Source organism: Tursiops truncatus, chromosome 2, assembly GCF_011762595.2.
Source record: "Tursiops truncatus isolate mTurTru1 chromosome 2, mTurTru1.mat.Y, whole genome shotgun sequence".
Lineage (NCBI taxonomy): Eukaryota > Metazoa > Chordata > Mammalia > Artiodactyla > Delphinidae > Tursiops > Tursiops truncatus.
Genome location: NC_047035.1, coordinates 58760541 through 58772377, shown reverse-complemented (window position 1 = coordinate 58772377; position 11837 = coordinate 58760541). Strand labels below are relative to the sequence as shown.

The window sequence follows — 11837 nt, the reverse complement described above, 5'->3', positions numbered from 1 at the left end:
AGTCCTTGGATTTGCCCTTTCTTCAAATAATGAAAGAGAAAGTAATGTCACATTCCAGAGGGAATGGCGAGATTAGTGTAATTATGAAAGGTTTGAAAGATTGAGGTGTGATTATTAGTATCATACTGACATTTAATTCTCCAGTTTGATGAATACAGAAGATAAATGAGACATGGAGAATGATGATGGATTGTTTTAAGTCTAATATGCTGGTGACTTTAATTGCAGACCTTGTGCCCAATGTGGTATTCTTGCAGGAACAGATCAATGTTGTCTTAGATATCTGAAATTAAACCATTGATCTCACTGGTTGTATTTTCTTTTTTTTTTCCTCTTCCAGGAACACTTGAACTTTAAATGTAATTTGTTTTTACCCAATAGGGACAGCAGTACACCTTCACCATCATGTCTTAGACCACACCTACTACCTATTTCTGCAGTGACAATGACAATCTCACTCTCACATGACAAGGTATCATGCTGCTTCACTATTTTAATAATATACTGATCATGGGCATTGAAGAGCAGAAAGCAGCAGGAACGGAATGGTAATACTTATGTCAGTAAATTTCTGCTGTTCATTATAATGGGACACATAAGGATATCACCACTAAAGTGAGTGACTGGTTCTGCTTCTAAGCAACAGAAATATTACATTGAATTCTTTGATTTTGTGTTCAACATATACTAAGTTTGAGTGTATTGCTCATAGTGTTGACCTAGTGTCCTAAAATGCTGCTAGCTTTGATTAGAAGGATCTTTAATGGGTCCAGGCTGCACTATAATCTGTGCCAACTCATCCTTTATGACCCACTGGATCTTTTGGTAGTTGGAATTTCTATGGCTGATTAAGATACTGTATAGAATCTGTAACAAACACAATATGAAAATCACAGTGAAAGGCCCCAGTGTTTTGAAATGATGCCAAACTTTCTTGGGTTAATAACCATTCTGCTCCTCAGAAATATACCTTGGCTTACTCCTGCTACCTCACGTACACTAAAGAGTTATCTATTTGACAGCAGATAAATTCATGGCTTCTTATGTTATCATATCCATCTAGTCATAAACTTGATTACAGCCAGCATCCCTACTGTAGGGCTTCAGTGTGTGTAAGTAGTTGGCATAAGTAGGATCTTCCAAATGTCTGTTGTGCCACACCGCTTGCTCTCCCTCAGTGCCAGCTGTGGTTTCATGGAATGTTTCCTTGACTGCTCAACTGAGGTGAGGGGAGAAACTGAGTGTGAATCACAGATGGCTCTGTGGGATATATTGGCACCAGCCACAGGTGGCTCTAAAGAAGAATGGAGAGAAAAAGCTACACTGAAAGCAGAACTCTGAGCATTACAGCTCACTATTCATCTCAGTGGGGTTTATTAGAATGATGTCAGGATTTTAATCACAAGTCAGATGAATCAATGTGAGCTATCCAAAATTCAATTAGAATATCATAATAATTATTCTTATTGATAGTAGATATATGAAAAAATGTAATATTTCATGATATTCAAAAGCCTTTGTTATTAGGTTGTTAATAAACCTTAGGATCCCATCATCCCTTAAGGGTCATTAAAGATAAATGGGTAAAAACAAGGACAGATGATAAAATTTCATTTCACTGATAAACATAGGTAGGAGTTATATGCTTCTGTGCTTAGATAATCTCACTTTGACTGTTATAGCTGAAGATACAATAATTATTTTAAAAATGGCTCATTGAGAATACTCAATATGCATATCTGCAGCTCCAGGTCTCACACTCAGCTGACACCTGATTGTGAATAACTTCAATTAACTGGGATGGTGCCTATGTTCTTCCTGGATGGGCAAACTCATTTAAATGCAGTGTGTTGTGAAACACTTGAAGGTATTTCTTTAATATTGTAAACTGGAACCAAACACCCTAAAAAGTGATTTTTAAAATATATTATTCTTGCAAACAGAAGAAAAATTATCTCACTAAATTTAATAGCCTAAAGAACTCCTTTTTAAAGTTGGTAACTTTAATAAATTGAAAACTAATTGTTTAAACAAAAGCAAACTTATAGGTATTTGAAAATAAAGCTAACCTGAGCTTAGTATCTATACACCTAATGGTTTTATTGGGTAGATCACAGACCTGGAAGGGACAAGATTGGAGCATTAATGACACACACATTTGGGCCTAAAGTGTGAGTATATTTGTAATTCATGTAAATGCATTTAAAGTTCCCCACTAATGAGAGAGATCATAATGCTCTAATGCAGCTATTGGCAGTCTGCCACCTGCAGATCAGATCTAGCCCACTGAGTGTTTTTGTATGGCTGAAAAAAAATTTTAAAGACTATTTTGTGACATGTAAAAATTATGTGAAGTTCACATTTCAGTGTTCAGATGTGAAGTTTTATCGGCCCAGCCACACTCATCCATTTATATATTGTCTATGGCTGTTATTGCATTATAAAAGCAGTTGAGTAATTGTCACAGAGACTCTATGTCCTGCAAAACCTAAAATACTATCTGACTTCTACAGAAAAAGTTTGCTGACCCCTGACCCAGTGAATAAGATGATATGTTCTATGGGTTTCATTTGTTACTGTGTAGTCCCCAGAAAAACACAAAATCTTTCTAGACTTGGCTGTGTTTCCTCCACCACTGCAGTTTTTGTACTTAATATGTACATACTCATTTGCAGCTGGACCAGCTGCAGCTGCATCCAGGTTCAGGAGTGGCACTGCCCGTGGGGCCAGCAGCCTGTGTGGTGCCAATGTCCTGTGCTGAGGGGCAGCAGCAGCAGGGTCTTCAGCTCTAGGTCTAATTGACTAGTCTCCCAGTTTGTCTGAACCTTCCCAGAGGTCTCCTGCTTTCCTGGAGGTCATGTAAACTACCCAATATTCTTTCAATTACTTCCTTTTCTGATTAAATCAAACAAGTAGTTCCTTGCAACTAAAAACTCTGATGGGTACAAAACTAAACACACAAGTAAACAAATAAGAAAAAAGGATCAAGAAGATATAAAGTTGGGAATATATGTAAGTAGATTAAGTGTTGTACACAAATGCTCTCTGAGTCCTATAAGAAGCAGCCAGCATCCAAGGACCCATACTCATAAGACATCAGAATGAGTAAAATAGAAAAGTGGCCTACTATTTCCCGAGAAATACGAAATATGAGCAAATTGGCCAGAATTGGGGAATAAACTCAAGCAACTCCTAAATAAAGTAAACATGAACAGTAATACAATGAAGATAGTTTTTTAAAGTACATTTAAATTTTCCCTTAAAAGGAACATATTTCTAAACAGTCAGTGGATGTGAAGGAATCAATGAATTTCAGTGAGTAGTTCAATGTCACAAAAGTTGAAAGATCAAGAAAAGACTGGCAGGAAGGGAAGGGAGGAAGGAACTGCTACTCTCTATAACCTCTGAATTCTCCTGACTCAAGGCAAGGCACTATTCTCTCATACGCTGTTTCCTCATCTTCAAATCTAGGATAAATTTGACCTCCTTTTAGGGTTAATGATGGTGACTAAATGACCCTGGTTAAGAGCATGAATTCAAATCAAACAGTCTGGGAATTACATCCCCCCCCCCAAAATTTAATATCAGGGTAAATTTGGGCAAGTTACATATCCTTTCTAGGTTGACTTTCCTCCTCTTTTAGTGGGGATTACAATAATAGTATCTAATAGGTAAGTTTTTATGAGGCATTAAATAAAAGAATGTGTTTTAGTTCTTGGCAGAGTGCTTGCACATAAATGATAGATGGAAGGAAAGCAGTATAATGGTTTGTCTGGGGTGGTAAAATAAGGAAGAACTGAGGTCAATCCCCAAGTTACCCTCATGGTCTACCTTGGAACCACAGTGAAATGCTCTTGAGCACGTTTCTTTTAGATAGATAGGGCTGACAATAGATAACATGCAAATAATTCTTTTTAGTCTATGCATTGGCATCTTTCAAATTGGGCCTCTATCTCCAGTTGCTATTTTAGAAGTGAGGAATCACACAGTCCTGTAAGAACAAACCCATGTGTTACAGAAGCCCTCTCATCCTGTGTCCAGAACTGACTATTCTCACAGCATTTCTCAGCCCTATCCCCCCACTAGGTATCATGGCCTGGACCTCATTCATCAGTCTACCCTACAGGGTTACATGAGATGCCAGGACTGACTTTTCATGGGCTTATTTATTGTTAAGGCAACTGCTTTAGAAACAGATCCTATTCATTTTGGCTCAATGCTTATCTTGTTTAGTGAAGAAAAAGTTTAAAAACATTGTAAAATCAAATTTTGCAGTCAGCAGTTGTCTAGGTATACCAGGAGGAGTTTCCATCTGTTTCCTTATCACAGCACTTGGCCTGCATAAATTAACATCTATTCTTTTGTCTTTATTTCTTAGTTCAAAAATTCACAAAGAAAGTCAAGGATTTAAAAAAAATCATGGACAGTTAAGTGTGAATGTTTCCCAAATGTCTTATATTTGAGAATTAAAGGTAACAAATCATAACAAATTCCAGACATTTCAGAATAACCATGCTTAAATACATGTGCTCAAAGTACTTGGTCAATCTAATTTAGTTCAAACCTAGAAATGGTTTTGTCATTTCTCAGAAGATTTTCAGAAGCTGAGGTGAATCAAGATGACAGGCTTTTAGAGGTCTCTTAATTCTCTTCTGATCCTAGATACTTGGCTTAGCATGAATATATAACTTTAAGCCAGGTTGCTTAATTCTGGGCTTATCTATTTATAACTACCTGCTTTTCCTGTGAAGAAGACCTGGCACCTATCTAAAACCATCTCCAATAAACTTGCAATTACTGTTACACATTTTTTGCATGCACTGGAGCTATTGACGAACACCAAATCTAAGGATACCCAAATCTAATCCTTTTTATTAGGTAAATCGAGTTCTCTTTATGCTGTCTCTTCTCAAAAATCATGTCTGGTGGAAAGGACGGAGGTTTATAAAAGTCAGTTTTTTCAGTCATAAAAATTAGAGATGCTATATTTACTAAAGATATTAAATTTACAAATGGTTTATCATTAGAGTAAAACATTATAATTTATTTTAAACTTTTATTAGAAATAAAAGTTTTTATTTTCTAGTCTAATTGGATTTTGGCCAAATTTATACTTGTAATTATTAAAAAGCAACAATGTTATTGAAAATGTATTAGTCTCAACAGCCAATTAAACTAACTTTTAACCTCTTAAGTAAATAGCAAGTGTTAGACCAGTATTAAAAAAAACATTCTTCCAAAAAACAGATTAACAATGATCAGTAAGAGAACATTAAATTAATTCTTTGTTATATAAAATAAGGGACCAGATGTCAGTAACAGCGATGAGCTCCCTAAGGTGGAAAAATACAACTAATTCATAGAATGGAGGGAATTAGATTGTCTGAGGAACAAAATACTCAAGAAACAAAGGTGTGTGTACAAAAAATACTTAATTTAAATTTTTTTCTTCTAGTAATTTGAGAAATGATAAATCTTTACGGAGAAATTGCTTTACATTTCTGATTAAACACTTCCACACTTCCCTTTTGAAATATCATTTGGAAAACTTAAAGTATTAATATATTTAAAGAAGGTAAGAATACAAAGATGGTCTTGAAGTTTTCCTATGCAAGAAGACATGCCACCTGCATAGCTAAAAAATACACCATTCAAAAAGAAAAACATTCTGTATTTCTTATTGAACAAGTGGAAAAGTTACAAAAAGATGGAAAAAGATTCACGAAAATGAGGTCTTTGTGAATAAAGAGGCTTTGACAGGGCTGATTGGTAGCTTTCTTGTGTCTTCCAACTGTGCAAAGGAATGAGTGATACTGATGAATAGATGAAAAAATAATAACTTTTCTCTTTATATTTTAGCCTCAGATGATAATCCCTTACTATAGGTATTTCTATAGTGATCTGTGAGTCTATTCATCTCCTAAGCACATTTTGTGGATTGGATCTGTAGGGGAGCAAAATCTGCCATCCCGAAATGTCTCTTTGGCATGTGAATTCTTTCAAGCTGAAAACAATCAAGACCCAAAAGACTCAGGAAGAAACTATGACCTTTCTCCTAACTGCCTAAAAGAATTTAGAGGACCTGTTCCCAGACAGAGCTATTAACAGAAATGTCTGCAAACAATTTGGGCTAGATGTGGAGGGGGAAACTTGACAGGGCCTAGAGATCAGAGTCCACTCTGTGTCCCCTTGTCTCTGTAAGGCCCAGCAAACATTTATCTACCAAACATTAACTTTTTCATCTCCATGTCGGTTGACTTTCCTCCACTTTGAAGTCCAAACCACTACTCTCAACATCCCTTTTTGTCTTTAGCTGAAGATGATATTTAAGATGAGGCCTTTGGCCATTTGGGTGACTTACTCAGTTTTCCTGGGTCTCTCCCATGTATACATGTTATTAAATTTTTGTCTGATTTTTCCCTGTTAATTGTCTCATGTCAGTTTGGTTCTTAGACCAGCCAGCAGAACTTAGAAGAGTAGAGGAAAACTTCTTCCCTCCTGACAAAATAATATGATGTCCAGTGTATGTGTACTACTGTTGTTCAAGTGAATGTAGGTGCAGTTATGTTACCGAATAAATCGGGCTCTGCTGCTCACTGCTTTGAAAATCAAACTCATAAACGTTGGTAGAGGGGAAAGTTGTCTGTTTTTTTTTTTTTTGCGGTGCGCGGGCCTCTCACTGCTGTGGCCCCACCCGCTGCGGAGCACAGGCTCCGGACGCGCAGGCTCAGCGGCCATGGCTCACGGGCCCAGCCGCTCTGCGGCATGCAGGATCCTCCCGAACCGGGGCATGAACCCGTGTCCCCTGCATCGGCAGGCGGACTCTCAACCACTGCGCCACCAGGGAAGCCCAAGGGAAAGTTGTCTTTAATCAGAATGCTGGCAATCTCGGGAGGTGGTGGACTCAGTGTCCCCAAAGAACCACCTCTGAAGATTCTGCTCAGCCATGAAAGTTTTAAAGGAAAGGAGGGAAGTAATCTCAGGTAATCATTGAGATAGGGGGTCAGAGTCATCGCCATTTCGCACTGCATGCAGGATGCTCAACTCTGATTCCTCATGATCTTCCTCTAGGCATTATCTTGTTCACACAGTTTGGTTACACAGTTTGTTCGGGAGATTGCTGAAGTGGAAGCTAGGGAAGAGATCTGGTCATCTGTTAATTACTTATTCTTCATTCCTACTTCTCTGATCTAGTGAAAGAACTGAAAAGTTAGGCAAGGTATTGTGTGATTAAAAGATTTGAAAGGTATGCTCAGGCTGGACGTGAGGAGAGCATGGGGGCCCCTGGTTGAAAGTAACAATATAGCTTTGCTAAAGTGACAAGGAAAGGGGCTTTTGCTGAAGCCTGTTTCCTGCAAAGAGCTGCTTACAGTTATGATTATTAAAATACCTCTTACTCACATAAGAACCAAGACCAGAATAGGAAAAGATTGAAGGAAATGTTTGAGCTTTCCAGCTTTGGGGAAAGGAGTAGATAAGGGACTGGGTGTTAATACCTGTCAGTCTTCGCACCATGAACAACCTAATTATCTTATAAGAATTGCAACCTGAATAAAGTTAAACAAGAATGAGAAACTCTCCTTCATTTCTTCAACTTGTATATCAAAAATTATTTTCAGGGACTTCCCTGGTGGCGCAGTGGTTAAGAATCCACCTGCCAACGCAGGGGACACGGGTTTGATCCCTGGTCCAGGAAGACCCCACATGCCGCAGAGCAACTAAGCCCGTGTGCCACAACTATTGAGCCTGCGCTCTAGAGCCCATGAGCCACAACTACTGAGCCCACATGCCACAACTGTTGAAGCCCATGTGCTTAGAGCCCATGCTCCACAAGAGAAACTACCACACTGAGAATGCCACCCACCACATTGAAGAGTAGCCCCTGCTTGACACAACTAGAGAAAGCCTGCACACAGCAACAAAGACCCAATGCAGCCAAAAATAAATAAATAAATTAATTAATTAATTAAAAAAAATCCCTTTCCAACTCTGTCCAAAAAAGGTGATACAACAAATAGAACAGAAGAACTGTAACTCTAATTGACAAGGGGTAGGGGAAGGCTGAGCTATCAGAGGTAAGGAGAACAGAAGGGTCAAAGAGACTGAGGAATCCATGGGATATGGAATCAAGAAAGGATTGCACAGGGGAAAAAAGCCCTCTAGGGGATTTGGAAAGGGAAAACTGTTCCTGTGCCCACAGAGAGTTGGTAAGTCTAGATGAATTGCTTTAAAGAGTCAATCCTAATTTTACACCTGGGCGTGACTTCTTAGTTTGGAGTAGGGAAAGATTCCAGTGGGACTGTATATATTGATTGGTTCAGAGTAGTTGTTTTTGATGGAGGGGGTAAAAGATCTTTATCAAGAAACTCTTATGTCCTTCTTTAGATATGGTACTGTAGTAAAAATAAGTAAACAAAAACACCTCATGCCAAATGTCTGTGAATTCCCAGGCAGCTATGGTGCTGATTTCTGCAGAGGATCATGGGAGTTTCTAGTCTATTAAGAATGTGCATGTAACACTTTATTCTTCAGGTGACAGCCTGAGGGAGGACATGCAAACTCTTTGGCAATTTCAATGTGGGAAAAAAATTTCCAAGTCCTGGGCATCACTGGCACATGTTTATTGTGTCTCAGTCACTATTAATGAAATAATGGTAAAAAAGTTATAGATAATATTTTGAAGGAAAAGTGCTTCCATTACTTTAAAAAGCATAGACTATATATTAATCTTAGAAAAAAAATGTAAAAATATGAAAAAACTCCTCAAAAAATATACTATTCCTAGATAGTTATGATAATATGACAGCTTTCTTTCTAATATTTGATAGAAAATGATTATGCTATGTAAATTGTTTAGTTATGGAAAATACATAAAAACTTCCCACAAATTTTAAAAAATGAACACATCAAATTATGAGAAAAGAACAAAGAATAGGCATCAATAGGAAAGAAAAATATCTTAAAATTTAAAAGAAGAAGCTTAAATGGTGGAGTAGCTTCAATTCAGGTTGATGTTTTTCCTCTACAGAAATATACTCTGGAATCCAATTAGGGAGAAAATTATCCTGAATAAGAAAAGAATAATGAAAAATATTAAGATTTTCGAGTCATTTAATACTAATTTACATATACATTAGAAAATATCTATTGAATTTGTGCTCTGAAAGATGAAATTTGGAACTTGTTAAATTCTTTAATGTATATATTAAAATTAATACTAATTAATATTAGTATTAATATTATTAATTAGTTATTTCCCACTGAATAATATAGCAAAAGTCTGACATATTTTAAGTGGAAAAGGTATTACAAATAGTTTGATAACTAATTATATAATATTTACATTGGAAAAAAACTAAGATAATATCCTCAATATGACAATATCTTTGGATATCTGGTTGATTGCTTTTCTTCTTTATCCTTTGTGAATTATTCCCTTTACTTCTACAATGACTATGTCTAATGTTGACCTGAAGCAAATAGACTGCCAGATATTTCTCTAACAAAGATGGGTTTATTTGGGATCAGCAGAGAATTGCAATTTGGGATCTGCAACCACAGGCGAGCTATGTGCAAGTCCCAGCACAAGGAAAGGAGAATGCTTTTATAGAGAGGAAAAGGAAGTTGGGAGAGCTGTAAGAAACAAAGAGTCCATGGCTTTTCATTGCCAGGAAAGAAGAGGAGTCTTCCTTTTTCCTGCTGGGCTCTGCTATTGTCACAAGGCATGACAATGTCTTCTGGTCTCCTACCTCTATTTAATTGAGGTTTATGTTTATTAATTTTTCATTAATATTTAATGTGTATAATAGTAAAATATGTTTTAAGTGTATACAGTAGTGTTCCGAGTATGTGCATGTGCACGTATATGTATGTGTAACCCCATTCCCACTTTATTGCTAACCTTTCTTAGTGTCCTCCAAAGATTACCAGTAACAACTGTAGTCAAACAAAGTTGGGTTTGATACTTGTTGCAGGAGGGGAGACTGCACCTCATGGAGAAACATGGGTGTCTTACTCAGAGCATACTGGAGTGAGGGTTACAGGATTTAGGCTTGGGTTAGGTGATTTGTGCTTATATGGGGAGTTTTTGCTTAATTGGGTCATGGATAAAAGTGGGGTTAATGCTATGATTGAGTAATTTAGTAATTTTTATATGGGAGGCAGAAAGAAAGGAGAGGGACTAAAGTTTAATGGATAAAGAAAGAGCAGTTACTAATATTAGTCAGGAGAGGAAGATGCTTGATCATGTCTGTGGTTTGCACCAAATTCCAGTTTCTGTCTATTGAGACATAATTTTATAATGGTTTTGTTTTTATCTTGTTCATTATGGACACAGTGGCTTCAAATTATTTTGATGTATGTAAAATTGGTTAACTAGGAACATCATAGCCTAGCTGTTAGTACTAGATGTCAAGGTTGTTTTTCTTTTTCTTTTTTTTAACATCTTTATTGGAGTATAATTGCTTTACAATGGTGTGTTAATTTCTGCTTTATAACAAAGTGAATCAGTTATACATATACATATGTTCCTGCATCTCTTCCCTCTTGCGAGGGTTGTTTTTCATACTCTAGATTGGAGGAGCTGTTCTCAAACTGTAGGTACTGGGAACTTGTTAGAAATGTATAGGCTCAAGCCCCACCCCAGGCATCTTGAATCAGAAACCCTGTGGGTGAGGCCAAACCACCTATGTTTTAACAAGCCCCCCTGTCCAGGTGATATTCTGATGCTAGCTAAAATTTGATAATGACTGATGAAGTAGTTTTCTATCCTGACTTCGAATTAGAATCATCTCGGGGAGGGGGACTTTAAAATCATGCTGATGGCAAGGACCAACCCCTGCTCAGTTATAATCAGAATCTCTGGTACAAGCCTAGGGTTTGGTAATTTTTGAAAGTTCCTTGGTTATTCAAATGTACAACCAGGTTGGAGAAGCTCTGTTCTAAGTGTATTTTGGAAAAATATATTTACTACATTTATATTTATACTTATATGTATTTAACCCCTTCTGCATTCACCCACAATGCTATTGCCTCTCTTTGGAGAATAATTCTGAAACATTAGTTCAAGTTAAAAATGCACATAACATACAATTAGCAATTCTATTTTGAAACATAACCCATAGAAAACATCTTACATGTTCACAAAGTAATCTGAGTAAGGATGTTTATTTCATCACTGTTTGCAATAGTAAAAGGTGTAAATCTGATACTATCCACAGCTGAGGGATGGATAAATCATAGGGTATTTATAAAATGCTACTAAACCTTGTGTTTAAAATAAACTACAGCCAGTTCCCAACTTATCATGCTTCATTCTACTTATGATTTTTTAACTTTACACTGGTGTGAAGTGATATGCATTCAGTAGAAACTGTACTTTGAATTTCCATCTTTTCCCAGGCTAGTGATATGTTGTAGGATACTCTGTCAAGATGCTGGGCAGTGGGAATGAACTGTAGCTCCCAGTCAGCTCTGTGATCATAAGGGTAAACAACAGATATCCTTAAAAACAATTCTGTACTCATGCCACCATTCTGTTTTTCACTTTCAGTACAGTATTCAAACTTTACATGAGATATTCAACACTTTATTATAAAACAGTCTTTGTGTTAGATGATTTTGCCCAACATTAGGTTATTGTAAGTATTCCGTGCATGTTTAAAGTAGGCTAGGCTAAGCTATTGTTTGTTCAGTAGGTTTGATGTAGTAAATGTATTTTTGATTTACAATATTTTCAACTTACAATGGGTTTATCAGGATTTAACACCATTGTAAATCGAGTAAGACTGTATATAAACTATATCAATGTGAGTGAATATAATGATGAGTGAATACAG

At 36.8% G+C, this 11837-nt stretch overlaps 1 long non-coding RNA gene across 1 annotated transcript in view; it reads left to right on the top strand.

The window, feature by feature from the left end:
- Positions 1 to 379: 379 nt before the first annotated feature.
- Positions 380 to 11837, top strand: part of LOC141277838 (uncharacterized) — a 212077-nt gene continuing 200619 nt past the window's right edge. Inside the window, exon 1 of the long non-coding RNA XR_012329696.1 lies at positions 380 to 472. This is a non-coding gene — a long non-coding RNA (uncharacterized lncRNA). The remainder of the gene's footprint in view (positions 473 to 11837) is intronic.